The 18,396-nt window shown below is 42.0% G+C and overlaps 1 protein-coding gene across 1 annotated transcript in view; it reads right to left on the reverse strand.

The window, feature by feature from the left end:
* Nucleotides 1–495: 495 nt before the first annotated feature.
* Nucleotides 496–18,396, reverse strand: part of PHTF2 (putative homeodomain transcription factor 2) — a 154,067-nt gene continuing 136,166 nt past the window's right edge. Inside the window, exon 21 of the mRNA XM_055085057.1 lies at nucleotides 496–1,576. The gene's annotated coding sequence lies outside the window, so the exon portion shown is untranslated. The remainder of the gene's footprint in view (nucleotides 1,577–18,396) is intronic.

Below are 18,396 nucleotides of genomic sequence, written 5' to 3' on the forward strand. Positions count from 1 at the left end.
AATTGCTTAAGTGTTAGCTCGACAGTGCAACCAGAAGGGGGAAAATGTCCCTGACACCTACCCCCACCACTCTGCCTGAGGGATAAGGTGCCAGGGTAAGGAAGGGGAGGTGCTGGAAGACAAAGAAGTCAGAAATCAGGAGTAAATGAAGCTTATCTAGAGTGTTTCTTCTGGGCTCTCCTCTCCTTTTCAGCCCCCATTTCCCTCACCTTCCCTGTGGGCTGTGCCCCTGTTTATTGTGATTCCTTTCCTCTGATCAGATGGCTCATTTCTCTTCCCTTTTGTTTACACTAAAACATTCCTGACCCGTGTATCACTCCTGTAGGATAATATCTGACTTTAATGGATTTCTCTGCTAAGGTAATACTTTTTGTCACCATGAGGAAGCAACAGCCAAATCCACAATGTGGGAAGTTCTGCAGGACAAAAGACCCAGTTTTTCTACCACATGAATAGCAGGGAGGGGGAAGTGGAGATAAGGCGTGTTGGGGAGAGGGAGGAGGAGCTGTTATAACAGACAAGAAACATATGAATCAGATTCAATCTTGTCTCAAAGTAGACAAGAGTTTAATGAATTCCCAATTGCCCATCACCCAGCTCCAATATTTACCAATATTTTGCTCTTTTTGCTTCGATTAGTCACTTCAACAGATGTTTATTTATTCCTCTGTTCTGTGGAGAATTTTAAAACAAGTCCCAGAGTTCATATTATTTCACCCACAAATACTTCAATATGTGTCTCTTATAGAAATACACTTTGGGGCTTCCCTGGTGGCTTAGTGGTTAAGAATCTGCCTGCCATTGCAGGGGACACGGGTTCGAGCCCTGGTCCGGGAAGACCTCACATGCCGCGGAGCAACTAAGCCGTGTGCCACAACTACTGAGCCTGCGCTCTAGAGCCCGCGAGCCACAACTACTGAGCCCGTTTGCCACAACTACTAAAGCCCACGAGCCTAGAGCCCGTGCTCCGCAACAAGAGAAGCCACTGCAATGAGAAGCCAGTGCACTGCAATGATGAGTAGCCCCCGCTCACCACAACTAGAGAAAGCCCGTGCACAGCAACGAAGACCCAACACAGCCAAAAATAAATAAATAAAATAAATTTATTAAAAAAAAAAAAAAAAAGTAATACACTTTGGCAAGAATTTTTCAGCCTTCAGAGAGGGGCTCTCCCGGAAGCATCCCTGTGACTCTAAATGAGGGTTTGCTTTAAGGACATTGTTGATATTTATAAAAATACACTGTTCCTGTACACACACCCTCAGGATAAAATTCCTTCTGGACCTGGTTTAGGAAAAACACCACAACTTCTGACCCAAACACTGAAGATTCGGTACGTGATCAAATTTTCCTTTATATAAGATGTGCTAGGAAGCTTAGAGGCAAATCTGTGGCCTACCATAGCCTACGTCTGCCCTCTGTAATATGAAATTGTCTATTAGCATCATTTCCAGCTCTAGTGGGGCCCTCTCCTTGCTGTTCCTTTTTCTTTCTCATCTACTTCAAATCTTACCTTATTGTATCTGTACATCCCTATGAGCAGAGGTGTGCTGGTGAATGTTCCACAGCTGGTTCTCTGAAAAGAATGTACATGTATGTGACAAATTTGCTGCTATAAATGATGTATAATGCACAGTAAACAAAAGGAAAATACACGATACTTCTTACTGTAAATTCCTTGCAGCCAGTTGATTCTCATAGAATGCTTTTGTTGATTTTTGTCAAACCCTTTATCCACAGCTAACCTATGGTTGCAACCAATAATCCAGAAGAGTTTAGACATGAATGTTGGTTGATATTTCCATTTACTTTAACAAGGAAGTCAAAAGTGAAACAACAAAGATCTATGTCATGTGTCAGAAATCCACTCATTCCTCATGACGTAAGCAACTTTCTTGCTAAATTCATTACTTGCTTCCAAATAGTGGAAGAATATTTCCTCAACTTTTTGTGCTATTCATAATGTAACTACTATGGACATGACACACTTTTCGTGTTTACTCTGCACTGTTATCATTCTCTCCATCACAATATGAAGTCTAGACGATCAATAAAGCAATAAATAAAGAGTTGATTTGTAGTGTGTGCCCATTTCCCTGGTGTAAATACTCCCACTATGGCCAATTTCAAGGTACCAACATGAGGTTGCTCGAAGTGGATTTAGGAGGAGATGTGCAGTAGGACACCTTTCTGTAGCATTTTCACCACACGGATACGATGGACGTAAATAACCTCAACAGTGTAAGTAATAGTGAAACATAATTAGAAAGAGATGAATTTGAGTATTTATTTTTAATATAATTTATTTAATTGTAAGTTTATATAATTTAATTTTTAATGATGGCTGTGTTTAACAAATGACTTGCAAGATTCCTAAAAGTTTAACAATAAATTTCTCTTAAGCCAGTACATGATGACTCTAGCATACCACTGTCTGTAAGCCACCTAAGATAATTTTGGAATTAGGTCGCGTATGAAAAATCATACACTTGTGGGGACTGTTCTTCTGGTAGGATTATGGATTGCAATTATGAAAATCCCTCCCTGAGAATACTAGATCCCGGATTAATTACAACAAACATACTCTTTAAAGTATTGTTGAATTATTTACAATAGCTAAGACATGGAAACAACTTAAGTGTCCATCAGCAGTGGATGAATGGATAAAGAATATGTGGTATATATACCTGGTGGAACATTATTCAGCCATTAAAAAGAAGGAAATCGTCTCAATTTGTGACAATATGGATGGACCTTGAAGGCATTATGCTAAGTGAAATAAGTCATACAGAAAAAGACAACTACTCTACGATCTCACTTATATGTGGAATCTAAAAAAAACTAAACACACAGAAACAGAACCAGATTGGTAGTTGCCAAAGGCCGGGGCTGAGGGTGGGAGAAATGGGTGAAGGTGGTCAAAAGGTACAAACTCCGAGTTATAAGATAAGTAAGTTGTGGGGATTTAATGTAAAACACAATGACTATAGTTAACAATGCTGTATTGTATATTTGAAAGATATACAATACAGTATTTGTATATTGCTAAGAGAGTAAATCTTAAAAGTTCCCATCATTAGGAAAAAAAATCCCTGTACCTATAAAAGGTGATGGATGTTAGTGTGGCAAACATTTTGCAATATGTACATATATCAAATCATGTTATACACCTTAAACTTATACAATGTTATATGTCAATTATATTGCAATAACACTGGGAAACAATAAAATAAAGTACTGCTGAGCTCAAATGAAAATATGGTAAATCACTCAGGTTCAAGGGGCAAAATAGGGCAGAATAGGTCTGTAGACAGTAAATGGAAAACAAAACCAAAAATAACCCCAAAAACAAGACTAAACAAACAAGCTTGGTTTGCCCTGAAGGTCAATGCTTCTGTCACACAGAGAACCAGAGAAAACAACTTGGACTATGCAAAGCAGGAGGTGCACCTCAGACTCTCACACTGAGCCAGGACCCTCAAGAGGGGTACACCCTTTGTGAGAACTCAGGGCAGAAAAATAATTCACCTCCCAGCAGAGGAAGCCTATCTCCATCATAACCCCGGGTGGAAAAAAATGAATTATAATTTTTTTTCTCAGAATTTGCATCCTTAGGCTTTATTTCACCCTCGTGTGGAGGTTACATTTACACTCCTCATGCTATCAAACTCTACTACAAAAATTAAAACAAGAGGATGAGCTGCGGACAGCCATCACGGGCACTCTGCTCTCTGCTCTTAGCCCTGGAGCTGGTGAGGCCCAGTCCCCTCCAGACGGGAACCCGTGCCCAGATCCCAGGGCCAGGCCGCGGTCACCTCCTGAGGCTGCCAGGACCCCTGCCTCACTGCAGCTACCGTGCCTCCCTGGCCTCCCTTTGCCCCGGAGCAAGACCAAGATCCAGAGACAGGCCGAGTGGAGGCAGCCCTGGGACCTGGTCCATCCAGGTCTTCAGGGGCCTGCAGGGGCGGGGCACTATCCGCGAAGGCTTCCTGGAGGAGCGGAGCGCGAAGGATGGAAACAGCACTCCCTCTAGGCGGAGTTTAATATCTTCATTTGACATGCCTTTCTCCTTCATAATGATTTATTTTCTTATTAATCACATGGACACCCTTTCCTCCACCTCATGTCATTTGGCTATAACTCTCCTCTCCTCTAGAACAACCTGTGGCTCCTCATGGCCAGTACGACTACGTCCAAAGCCCTCAGTTCTCGCACAGGTACGCTGCCTTTCTGGCTTCTTTCACACCCCCTCCATCTGCTGTAAGCTCCGTGTACAGACGGTTTCATCACTACATCCTGAGGCCAGCAAATAGCGTGAAGAATTGCTCAAAGTCAGCAGCAGGATCACGTGGTGCCACTACCTGCCTAGCTGCCGATCTACTCCCTGAACTATTTTGCAGCTCACAGCATCTCCATCCCCCCAGAAAAACAAAAACCGATACAACATTTAAGAGCTTCAGATTTAATTTTTGATTTTTCCGCTCTACACTTCCTCCCCGAGCATCAGTAGCCTGTAAGGGCACTACTGCTCACACAGTTAAATGCACACTGCATGAACTCTTATAGCGCAGGAGGGACCCACCCAAGTGTGCCCAGTGTTCTTGCCAGACTGGTCTCTTCTCTTTCCTTATTCCCTCTGCCTCCCCGTTACGATCTGTAAAAGTAAAATGAATGAATGAATAAATAAGTAAATAAATAAATATTTTTAAAATATAAATATAAATTAAAACAAAGTGGTGAAAGTGGTGTCAGGTTGGTAGCACTACCTAACACCCAAGCAGAAGCAAGCACAAATTCTCTGGAGAAACAAAGTAAGTTCAATCAAATGTTATTCCTCGGTAAAAAAATTACCAAATATAGAAGGAAATAAAGCAACATGGGTGGGAGTCAGGAAAAACAAAACACAATAGATTTACATCTCCAAGAACCTCAGATGTTAGAACTACTGGGAACAAAATTACTATGTATAAAATGTTTAAAGAAGATGGATTCAGAAAAGGATCAAGAAACAGAGAACCAGAAAGATTTGAAAATGATTCATGTGAAAATTTTAGAAAGGAAAAATATTAAAACTAAAAATGACGAGTGGATTAAACAGATTAGATATACTGTTAAAGAAAAAAGAAAAAAAAGGCAGCAAACTGGAAGATAGATCCAAAGAAATTACCCAAAATTAAGCAAATAGAGGCATGGAAATAGAAAATATGAAAGTAAGGAGAGATGGTAGAATGAGGTGTAACAGATGTCTGATTCAAAAGGAAATAATAGAGAAAATGTAAAGAAATATCAGCAGAGAGGTTTTTTTTAATTCATGAGATATCACTACATAGACAAGAAGCACTTAGATAAATGAAAAGAAAAAATCCCCACTTAGACCTGTTGCAGTAAAACCACAAAACAAGAAAGATAAAGATGATCCCAAAGGCACCCAGAGAAGAAAGACATCTTGGTTACAAGTAATGACAAATAGACCAATAGCTAACTTGCCTACGGTTACACAGGAAGCCACGAAAAGGTGGGAAAATCTCTGTTGAGAGAAAATAACTGTCAACAAAGAATTATGTAGCCTTTCAAGAACACAGGTGAAACAATCAAACTGAGGGAGTTTACCACCAACAGGACCTGCACTCAAAGGGAGGATATACTTCAGAAGAAAAGACAGGGCTTAGAAAAGACTGTGAATAAAGAAATTAGTAAACACGGAAGTAAATATAAATGCTAACTATATAAAATAATAACAATTTCTAATTTTTAGGGTTTAAAAAAGACATTAAAACACTCAACAATAGCTTGGAAGTAAGGAGAGGGGTTCTGAGTTAAAAGTGGTGGAATGTCCTTATTTTTACAGAAAAAGAATTAAGATATTGATTAAATTTGTACTGGTAAGTACGCATATAAAAGTTTCAAGGACAAACACTAAAAAAAGTAGAAATAGGGGGTCTAACTTCCCGATCAGTAAAAAGAGGGAAGTGGAATAAGAAAACAAACAAGCGAACAAGCAAGGAAAGGCAATCCATTCAAAAGACAGTAAGAAAGATGAGAAAAAGGAGCTGCGTATTTAAATGGTGAAATGAAGGATGGTCACCAGGAGGAACGGACTGATTTGGGAGCACTCCTTCCCTTGACTAACGTGCACCCACCCCTTCGCCCTCTTAAGCCAGGTTGTCTCCAAGTTCGGTAGCTGCCTGGGTGGGCAGTTGGGAGCAAAGGGTGGGCAAGCAGGTGCCCAAGCTCCAGACACCCTTTTTCAGAGGAGAGGGAGGCTTTGCCCTTTGGGTTCCAAATCCATAGCCTTTCAGGATCTCCTGAGCAACCCTGGCTCAGTCTGATTCTCCCTCTCCCAGCTACCTCCCCGAAGTCTGTTTAGTTGCAGTGCAGAAACGTGACGTGTCCATTTTACAGCTAAGGTCTCCTGCAGCACAATTAACGATGAAGTGGATGGGCCTGGACAGAGTGGTGTGGCCTAATGCTAATCCTTGCTCCACCCCTCATGACGGTGTAAACTCAGGACACCCGAGTCCTGCGTTTACTCTCGTCTGCTCAGATGAGGAGGCTGCACCAAATAACCGACCAGGTCCTTTATAGCTCTAATATCCCTTGATTACAAGCTTCATTAAATATGATCAGGTATATTCACTTGTAAGCTTTATTTTCTGATAATATTAAACTCTGCTCTTTTTTGCACAGCCCTTATAACTTGCTGCTTATATAACATGTTCATTTGCTCACAAAACACGATAGCAATATTCCCTCTAACAACCTTGTATTCAGTTACTGTCTTTCTTAATATCACTTTTCTCGGACCTCAAGTAAGAAGACGTTTAAAAAATAAAGGAAGTAAAAAACCCTCAGTGACCCCACTTCACTATGATATATGTCCTTTTGCCTTTTCTCATCTATTCAGGTGCATCAGGTCTGCTGAGTTGGCTCAGATCTCAAGTCCTCCACTCTGGGGACCTAATGGACCTTTATCTGCCTGGATTTAGAAGCCAAGTCTTCCTGACAGCGCACGGTTCCAAATGTCCCTTAAGCAGCTAAATTAAACGGTCATTGTCCGCCATGATCCTCCTTGATTTAAGTGATGCGTTTGAAGTGATTAATCATAGGGTACTGCTTTACTAACTGATCCCACTAAACTTCCAAGGTTGTGGACTCCAGTCTCCGATGTGTGTGCTCCTTTCCACACCCTTGCCTCAGACAGGTTTAGTGCCCAGCATTCTCGTGCAGAGGGCACCCCAAAGCCTAATGCTCCCAGTGATTCTCCTCCCTTCCTACCTCTTGGACTCAAATTCATCCATCAGTTTCCCTAGAATAGCAGTTGAGAAACGGAGCAGCCTCCTCCCTGACTGAGCACTCAAACCCCACCCAGCCCTCTTTCTTGCGTGCGGGCGTTGTGCTCAGGTGGACAGCCAGATGCAGGAGTTACCAAGACCAGGATGCCAACCTCTCACCCCCACCACCCCCAGTTTCTGCTCTAACTGTGTGAGCGCATTCACTCTTCGTTAAGCTGTTGGGGGTATTCACAGAATTCCCACCTCAGTCTGACCGCTGGCACCATGTGTAATCTCAGTCAAACCAGGCAAGCTCTAGGCATCCCAGGACCATCGGGATGACCCTTGCCACTTGGCATTGCTGTGCCAAGCTCATTTAATTCTTGTAATACTGTCAAGAGGGTTGATATGCAGCTGGTTGGCACCAGTAAGTCCTAATGAGTGATTCACAATCCACATCCATTACCACTGAGCCGTGCCTATGCCACACCGGTTGTGAAATGTACTAAATACACCCTGTGGGTAGATGGCACTCACAGTTTATAGATGAGGAGACTGAGGCTCTGAGTTGCTTGGGAAGAGGGGAAGGGCACAAGGCATCCATTTCGCTGGTGCCGACCATGGCAGAGGTGGGATGGTCCTGGGGCTAGAGGTGTGCAGCAGCTTTCCGGTCACGGTTAAGACAGCAGCTCTTCGGCAGCCCATCTCTATAATGTGGTCTGGAAGGTTGTTCCTGGAAGCCTGAGCTACAGTCCATCTCTTCAAACCCTCCTAATTCTATAAAATACCCCCCTTAATAAATGCCTTTGTGCAATACCTAAATGTCAGAACTAAAAGTATAAAATTCTTAAAAGAGAACATAGGCATAACTCTTTGTGACCTTGACGGTTTCTTCGTACCAAGATAATACCAAAAGCACAAGCAACAAAAGGAACAAATAGATAAATTGGACATCACTGGATTATTAACAGGTAGGGCTTTGGTAACCCTGATAAGAGCAGTTTTGGAGGAAAGGAAGAGGAGAAAGGTAACAAGACTTGTACATAGAAGTAGCAATGGGCATAGAGAGACTGTAAGAGATACAGCAGGGGATGAATCAGCAAGACTTGGCAAGAGAAAAGATCTTTCCTTGTAGTACAAGAGAGAACGAAAAGTCAAATATGGCAATAGTTAGCTAATTAACAAAAATGTTTTGTATTCTGAATTGGCTTGCCAAGTGTGCAACCTTTTTAGCGTCATCGAAAGAAAAGTGGCTCAGTAATAAAAAATAAGAAATAAGAGAAAGCACACAAAAAAATTTTGCAGTGTTTCTTCCTGATTGAGGGATAATAGATTATTTTAATTTTCTTTATATTTTTAAATCAGAAAAAAATTTTTAAGAAAATAAATTCAAAGAGTTTTTTCAAATGTCATGATATACAAGAGGAATAGAAAAAGGTTAGCTTTTCCTCTCTTATCATCTTCCCTCACTTGCCACCCTGCCTAGGTCCTTCCTTTGCTGAAAATTCGCAGGTAGGCCAAACCTCCAGAGGTTAAGCAGTTTCTACAGAGTTGGTTCTGTTTAAATCAGGAAAGAAAACTCCCAGACACAAAGTAAGAAGGTGTCATTCCACACTTTTCCGAGGGAGGTACGACTGTGTAAGGGTCACAAGCAAACCCAGAGATCCAGACCAGGCGCCGCCCCTTACCTGTGAGTGGCCTAGAGCAGATACGTAATCCTCCTAACTGTGCTTCCTCGGGAGAAACGGGCTAATTCTATAAGGGTCTTTTGAGATAAAATGAGCTAATGCCCATAGATGGGTTATGGAGTTTGACAGCTTTCAAAGGGCAGCAAAAACCTCTGAATGTTAGAGTATCTATGCCCAGAGACAGAGTACCAGAATTTAGAGTTTTAACAGTATCCTGTGCTGATCTTACGTGAACTACCGAAGACTAATCAAGCCCTTCAAATCTTACTCCCTGCCTGCTCTCTCCCTGATGTCCACATCCCTTTAATTATCCAGTGTAATAGCAGACTTGATGATCAACGTCAGGAATGAGGCTAGGGAGCTGAAATTACAGAATTACAGCCTCTAAGATGACTTGAGATTTTCAACTTTGCTATTTAGAAAACTGCTCAAATTTTTAAAATTCAAGCAATCCAGAGAAACAAAAAAAGAAATGTGATTTTTCACACTAGCAAAGGAGCTCAGCAAACCATAGCCTGTAGACCTGCAAAACCCATGCCAAATGAGACAGGGGCTCCCCACCAAAATGACAAATGCAGGGTAGACTAAAGCATGGAAAGAAGGCATCCCAGGGATAAGCAAGTTCAACTCCTTCACCTGACGGAAAGGTCGGGGGCATCTGCCTGCTGGCCCATGCCCCGTTCTGCTCACGACTTCTCCCCCATCGCTGACCCACACTGACCAGCAGCGCTAGGCCTGCCGTGTGGTCAGACCTCAGCCACACAGGCTCTCCGCACGGGAAGCCTCCCCTCAGGGACGCTCTGGCTCCTCAGGCTCCTGACAGTGGAAGTTTCCAGAGTTTATCAAAGGCCGTGAAGGTGGAAGGGGGAGAATCCAACAGCAAGCTCTCTAGTTTTTCATGAACCAAGCCCATCAACCGAAAAGCAGAGAAGCCAATTCCTACAAGAAGGTTCAAGGACAGAAAAGAAAACTAGGGCTTCCCTGCCCCAACTTCCCCAGAACAAAATTCTGTTCTCTATTCAAGGGCCTCCACTGGGCAGCTCCACACTACTCTTCTCATCTTACTCCAAAGGATTCTCTTCCTGAGTAAATATTACTGGAATCTCCCAGATGCTTCTCCCCATTCTCCCCTCTCCCCTGAAGTGCCTTTGTCCTGCGCATTTCCACCTATCAAAATCTTACTTACCCTTGAAAACCCAGTTCAAATCACTGCTCCCCATGAATTCATCCCTGATTACCCCAACAGGAAGCAGTGACTCTCCTTTGAAATTCAAAGAGAACCACGAGTTAAACATCTTTAGCCATCAAATGAAGAATAAGTATGACAAGAGGCACCATTCTTAAATACTGAAGAAAACTTCCTGAAGAGTAGGAGCTGTTCTTGTGTTAATATCCTTTCCTCAGTACCAGGCAGAGAAGGGGCTTCATGATGAACAAATGAATGAACAAACGAACCAAAGAAAGAAAAATCAATCCTCATGTTGCCATCTCCTCAGCTCAAGAGACAATCAACCCCTTCAAATAAGATAACTCTCCTTTTAATGACAGTTTTAACCCAGCCGCAGCTCAGACAATATACTGATGGACTAGAGAGATGATCATCAAAAATGTGAAGCATGTTTGTCCTCAATATTAAGTACGACTAATTTTATTACTTCTGTTTTTCCCCTTCCTTTTCAATAATGAAATAAACCCCAGTCCCAGCAAATGGCAAATCTCTATTCTTAAAGTACATTTAGATTTTACTAATTTACTTTGCTTATGCATAATTCAAAGGGGGACTTTATTTCAGTGCTTTATTTGCGGCTTCTAGTTATTATTCCTTCTGGAAAAGGCCCTTCACATATATTAGCTCTAAAGTGCCACTAAAGGTTTCTGGGGTCTGTGTTTTTAACTTCATTTTCTTAAGGCTGTAAAGTGGAAGAATGAGTTTGGGTGACTGTTTCATGGTGGTGTTCAATTTCTAGAACCCTATGAACCCTAGAGAGGACGGGTGGGAGGACGAGGGATGAAATGTTGAATACCAGAATATGGGCCTATGGCTTCTTGGAAAAGGTCTTGTTCGGGCCAAAGTCTCTAATTGCAGAGGAAATGGCCTTATTCAGAGTCCAAGAGGCACCTTCCCTTAAAAGCCAGGAACTCTATTCCTCAGTGCCCGAGTAAGCATGGTTTAAAAAAAAAAGAAAGTAAGAAATCCATCTTACACCAGCACTGTGATATAGGGCACTCTCTATACTGTGGGGAAACTGCAAAAAAATCTCAGAGACTTAAGAGATAAGCATTGAAACCCCCCGGCAGGGCAGGCGAGAGAGCTGCCCTGTCCATCTCAACTTCCCAGGCTGCCCCCATCAAGTGGGGTGCAATCAGTGTGCTATCAGAGCTTCCTGCACCTCTGTGGGAGCAGAGATAACCCATAAGATGCTTAGATAAAAGCTGATTTTAAAAATAGTACCTAATTGCATGCCTGGGGCATTGGGAAGGGTTTACAGACAGAGGGGACAGGGGAAAAAAGGCAGATGGTTAGACTTAATATCTACCAGTAGGATGGCTCCTCGAGAAGAGCTTTCTAAGCCACTCCGGGTGTCCTTCCAGGCTGCCTTACCCAGAAGCACCCTCCCGGCCACCTCTATGCTTAAGCCCTTATCTCTGGAATTCCCAAGCTGAGTACAGACCTGCCCTTGACAGAGATCAGGGAGTCAGACTTCTTAGTGGCAGACAGCAGGAAGTCGTGGAGACCAAGGAGAGCTTTAATGAGAATCTGTGGGAAGGTGGAAAACAGGTGCCAAGGGTGGGCAGGAACAAAGGGAGGCTACACAGTGAGAGCACAGCCAGACTCTGGTCCCAGAACCGTCTGACCGAACACTGCCATGGAATGCCAGACGGTGTGTTGCTCCAGGCTCACCTCTACTACTGAGGCCATCGTAGAAAGCTCTACCTCTCCCCGTGTCTTCGTGCCTGTGGCTCTGCTTGGCTAAGCCCTGACACATGCCCACGTCCTGGCTGGCCCTTGTGCTCCACCTAATCTGGGGTTGTCCCCCAGTAGGAAGGGTGTTTGGATACCCGACAATCAAAACAACAATCTCAGGAACAGCTCTGCAAGGTCCAGGAACCTGGAGTCTAAGGTCCTATGAGCCAACCTGATGCCAGAAGTCCTTGGCACCATGGCAGTTACTCAGTCCTAACCTCCTTCATGGGGAGGCTGACCCAGAGCTTGCTTTTGCTGTGCAATGATGACCTCTGGCTAGACCACAGCATCATGGACTAAAAGGGGCTTGGAGACCATCTAGTTCAAGAGCATAGATGAGGAAACTGAAGCTTCCAGAGATCAAGCCCCTACCTCCTGTCCTCTGACTCTTGAAAGTCAGAGCATGAATGCACTGCACCTCAGTGGGAGTGTGCACCCTCTGGCTTTAACTTCCATGGTCATTGGCTATGAATCAGTCTGAACTTGAATGCATTAAAATGTAATGGTTTTACTATCCTCAAAATAGAAACCCAATTTCTCTCCTGACATTTTCCATCTACCATTCTCCTTGCTGAGTTTTTTCTTAGCCTTCTGCTAGCAAAGTCTCTTGCTGAAATAACTCTGCCTGTTTGCCTGTTATACTCCTAAGGAATATGTCATAACTGCCTGGGGTCAACTGATTAATATTAGCCAAAATCTGAAGCTCTTCTGTGACTGGTTCAGAAAAAAAAAAAGAACAGGGCGATCTGGTATTACCCCAAGGATTTGTTAGGAACAAGTGCTCAAGATGGCAGGAATGACAAAATGGCATTTCTGTTTACAAATCCTGTGAATACTATAAGATCCAGCCAGTCCTTCTGGTGATGCCTGTCTTGATCTGCCTGATGACTGAGACTTCATCTTAATCAATTCAAGAACTATAAACTAGCTCCATTTCATTAGTGCTTAAAATGCCATTATGATTAGGGCATTCAGCAGTGAATGGCTGTATCTGTGTTGTATAGCGTGGAACATCTATTTTAATTGTGATTAATTCTCAAACTAGTCAACTAATGTCTTTAAGTATTAACGGGAGCAGGGAGACACAAAGGATGTAAAAAAGAACTCATCAAACATAGAAGTATATACCATCTTTGACTGATTTCAAGACTCACTTTTTCAGATTTAATATCTCTCAATCAATGGCAGTGCTTTTTCTTTCTTAGTGATTACACAGAATAATGATATATTTTACAATAGACAGCATCTTAGATTCAATAAAACACTGAACAAGCTACTTTTTCAGATGAAATTACTGGTTTATGATATGGGAAAAAATAGAATGTAGCCATTTCCTTATCCTAACATCTGCATGTGGAAAATAAGATTATGCATAGCGTCTATGAAGTAATGAAAATTGCAAAGGTTATGCCTTCTTTGCTCCAGTCCACTGTGGCCCACATTACATTTAGTTTCTGGTAAAACCAGGTGCTCAAAAGCTTCCGTTATCTCTAACATGATTTACCCTATTAGAGAAACACACTGATTTGGTGACCATGACTTTGTCAAGGATCGTCTTATTAACAGAGAAAAGTAAAATATCAAAGTTAACCTAGTTACAGAAGAATATACAAAAAAGTGAGGACCTAACTTCCATCACAGGATCAGTAGAGTTAGTAGGGTTGCTTTTTCTTTTCTTTCTCCTTGTTAAAACAAACGAACAAAGAAACCAAAAAAACCCGATACGTTCTGAACACTATGGATGACGGTCTGACCTATTAATATCACTTCCTATGAATAACATGCGTAAGCCTTCCAAGGTGATAAAAGTCATCCCTGGAATCCAAAAGATGGATGCCAAGCTGTTTCCAGCTTATGCGTTGTAGCTGAAGCATGATAAAGACAATTTATAGCTGGTTCAGAGACGAGCAACAAATGGTTCTTGGTTTTACTAACAGGTTCGATGGGAAACTTAAAGAATGGGGTTTTGAGTCTGATAGAAATGGCTGGAAGGGGACTGAATTTATTTTGTAAACATGATTTAGCATATAATTATAACGAGAGCTGTCATTTATTAAGCAATTTCTATTGCCAACATTTCACCCCCATCTTATTTCTGGTAACCTTTCTAATAAACTACCCACACTTCTATATAAGAAAATTGTCTCAAGAGGGGGTAAGTTCTGCCCCAAGATCTCACCTCTGCTGGGTAAGAGCCAGGACTCACATCAGGCCTATTACCTCCAAGACCCTTTCACGGTCGTCTTAACCTGGGCCTTATGCTACTGGTTGATGGTCAGGATTCTCTGCAGGTATCTAATTGTGACTTTGTTCTTGAACAAGCAGATTGCGAGTCAGATTGGGTCTGAGATTTGACTGCTACTACACTGCACTCTTCATCAACGGGACTCTGTGTGCTGGACAGACCCTTCCCAAACCTGACACCTGAGCTTACAGGCACTTGGAAGAGATGAGCCAGTGATCCTGCTGGCACGTGGTGAGCGTAGACTAGGTAAATCCTTGAGGAGAGGGCTTGGGAGTGAAGGGTCTTCTTTCATGGCAGTGTGCCTCTGGCTCTCCCTCCCCATTTAAAGGGATATGCTCCCTCTCCCACCCCGGCCCTTACTCTCAGAAGTTGGGGAAAATTTCTCTTCTTTTTGACGCAGTCTGAAACCTTGAGAACTGGAGACCTGAACTTAAGCTCTAGAGTCCCCTCTGGGTTTGTCCTACGAGGCCTTACGGGGCTCGTGCAGATAGGTCTCCTGCAGCCCTAATGGCACAGCAAAGGATCCTGAGGTGGGTACACATGCCAGACCACACTGGGACCTGTCCTGCAGGGTCAAGGCAGAATCAGAGTGCCCAGATTGGGGTTCAGGCCACAGTTTTCTGAGTGTCAGTCAGTTTCATTAAGTAGCTATATCTTGCTTAAACATAATTTGGTATATTCCAAGAACTTTCACAATTCAGCAGAGATGTAATTTTTTAAAATTTTTGTAAAAAAATGTCATCTCATTAACATAGCAAAAGACACCCTTATGGTTCTCAATACCTAAGAAATTCCAAGGGTTTAAGAGCTCTGTGCTAGGAATAGTGGATGAAGACCAAACATACATTTCTTATCATAAATCACAGCACCACACTACCTAAAATAAGTTTTACAAAGGCATGTTTTTTAACTGTTGGAGGACCTGATGGAAGATGTCCTTAGAAATAATAATGCATGACAGAGAAAAGGCAGTCAATGAGAAGGGCAGTCAGTGCCACCGGGTGAGAAACTGATTATACAAACAATTACCAAACTGTGTATAAAAACAGAACTCTGACCCACAACTTACAGCAACCTGCCCAGGAAACCAACCCCCTTATTATACAATAATCAGCCCATGAAGCCAGCCTGCTATAAGTCAGCCTTGCAGGAGACTGGATTGCTATCTCTAATAATAATCCAAGAAGCCAAACAGTAACTTCTATGATAACTGGCTCAAAATGACAAGGACGTGACTAATAACTGACAGCTTCTCTAACTTTTATCCCCACTTCCAATTTAGGAACAGTCAGAGAAACCCGAATATGTACACCATAAAATATCTTGCTTTTTTAGGCTTCTAGTTAGCCCACCTATGGCTTCCTCATGCAAACAGCTTCCAATCAGGGCATACCTGAAGCCTTCCCTTTTTTCCACTATAAGCTTTCCCACTTTCCTACTTGTCTTTGAGTCTCTGCTAAAATGCAAGTGACAGTGGCTGACCCTCTTGATATATCAAGATCTGAATAAATAGCCTTTGCTTGTTCTTAAAAATATATATATTCTTATTGTGAAAGGGGTATGTGCTCATTGCAGAAAACTTGAACAGTAGAGAAGAGCAGAGAAAAGAAAATTAATATCACATGTTTTCACCTCCAGAGACAACCTCTGCTAGCTTTTTGGAGTATTTCTTTCCAGCAACCCACCCATTTAAATGCATACAAGTGAATGCCAGATTCTTGTCTCTAACTGAACTGTGAGCCTTAGCTGGATCTATGGAAGACCAAGGATCTTATATTTAATTCCAAATGCAAATTTCTTTGCCTGAATATTCTAGAATATAATAACCACCTACCTGGCATGTTGCCTTTTCATTTTGATAGTACCAATCTAGATACAACATGTAGGTGATAAGCTACATTCCGAAATTTGACTAAAATGACACTATAGATCTTATTTTTATGAGTAAACAAATTCAGACTTTACATTTTTGTTCAGTTCTTCTAGGCTGAAAAACACAGGAATGAGATTCCAAAGTGGACTAGTAGAGAGAGCTTGTTATTAAAGGCTGCCACTTCCGAGAAAATAGAGTATGTCTTGCATACTAAGCATTTCTGGCACTGTGAATAAATCCTTCACCTATGTGTTCACTCTACTTTGCACTCCCAAAGAGCCTGGAGGTGATTACTCAACTAAACATTAAATTTGATGAGGACTCTGTATTAAGAAATCATCCTCTTTGATTTTTTACTGATTTGTAGAATTTGAATACCAACTCTGATTCTACACGTCTGTTACACATCAGGGTTAAAGAAAAGATTCAGGTAGAAAAGATTTAGAATTAAAAGGAAGCATGAATGTGTTGGCAGGAATGAAAATCACTGAGTGGGAATGCTCTGGGTGCAGCTGACTCTATTCTTGACATAACAAAAGTTGGTAAAAGGCCTCAGAGCAAAGATGAAATCTAAACCACGCAGATGAAATATTTGAAAAGCAATAGGAAAAGAAACCGTTGCTAAGAAGAGAACTGGGGGACTCAGAAGAAAATGTCAAATTCCCAGCAATGCTGTAATAGCCACATGATTGTATTTCTTTTTAAATCATAAACACATAATAGGCATAGTTTGCTTCACTTCATGACACTTTAAGGGTGCAGGCTGCAGTCTGCCCAGCACCCTCCAGTCACCAAGCTGCCTCCGTCTCATTCCATGTGGTTCTGATGGGACTGCCAATACCAATTTATCCTCCGCTCCCTACCAAAGGAGTGGGCACATAACCAGTCTGGCTAACCGAGGTTCTTCATAGCTCTGTCTAAGGTCATTGGTTCAAAGGATGGGCATATGGCCCAAGTCAAGTCAATGAAAGAGTCTCCAAAGGATTGGTCTGTGGATGCTGGGAGAGAGTGCATCTTTGTTTCTATCTCTGGGCTCATGAGCTCAAAGGTCCATATGAGCTTAGAGCTTCTGGTGGCAATTCTGTGGTTGAATGGAGAACAAAGCAAACAGAGGTAAGCAGAAGGGAATGGGCAGAAAATGGGAAGGAATAGGAAGAGGGAAGAGAACTTAGAGTGAAGCCACAATGGCAGTTTGAACACTTGGATCCAACTCCAAGTGTCACAGCCAGTACTAGCTCAGCTTGGCTTCCCAATTATATGCGTCAATAAATGCTCCTTTGTGCTTAAGCCAGTTTGATGTAGGTTTCTGTTACTTGCAGACAAAGACCTAGAAAGGCTTCTGACTCCCACTCTGTAATTGTGGAGAAACAAAGGCCCAGAGAGGTGTCGCCAAGATTAGACAGTAAGGTGAGGGAAGGTCCTGGTTCTCTAGTGTGTGCCAATGAACTAACCAGCATACTGAAAACAACCAGAATCACAAAACTATAGATTCCTTTTCTACACGCCAGACATGCAATCTGCTGGCCTCCAAATGGAGCATCGTGAACAGTATCAGCCTTTGTCATAGCACTGTAATTTCTGGACTCCAAAAGAACCCTGGACTCCGAAAATGTCTTCCTTTTAAGTCTACCATAGTGTTTGAATTTTCCCCTCTAGTTTCTCTTTCCTCCTTAAGGAAAAAAAAAGATGGAACTTATTTTTAGTACTATCTCAAAAATCCTAAGTGCAGGAGGGATAACTGGGCCTTACAAATGTCAAGACAGAAGCTGAAAAATGAGGAATCTACATTACTCTGTGTCTCTTGGGAGCCATGTGGCTTAACTTTTGCTTGATTGTTCTTCTCCTTCCTTCTTCTATCTGCTTATGGGTCTTCTCATCCTTGTAACCGTGCCCTCCCCAGCACCAGGGTTACCCAACTTCTAAGTTCAAGCAACCCACAGTAAACACTTCAGTATATTTAGATCAATTGTTCTCAGAGTTTTTGGTCTCAGAATCACTTTACACTCTTAAAAATTATTGAGGAACCCAAAGACCTTTTGTTTGCATGGGTTATATCTATCAATATTTACCATGTTCAAAATTAAAACAGAAAAATTTTAAACACTTATTTAATTCCTTTAAAGATAATGATAATAAATGTTAACCTAAAAATTTTTATAAAAACCGTATTTTCCATAGGAAACAAAAAAATACCTTAAGGTGTAGAATTGCTTTAAATCTCTGCAAGTCTCTTTAATTTCTGGCTTCTGGAAAATGGATGAGATTTCTGCTTTCAAATGAGACGGGAATAACAGGAATCAGATTTACCATCCTGCTTGAAACATCTAAGAAACTGGGTAAAATATATAATGGTA

This window comes from Physeter macrocephalus, chromosome 5 (assembly GCF_002837175.3).
Source record: "Physeter macrocephalus isolate SW-GA chromosome 5, ASM283717v5, whole genome shotgun sequence".
NCBI classification, from domain to species: Eukaryota; Metazoa; Chordata; class Mammalia; order Artiodactyla; family Physeteridae; genus Physeter; species Physeter macrocephalus.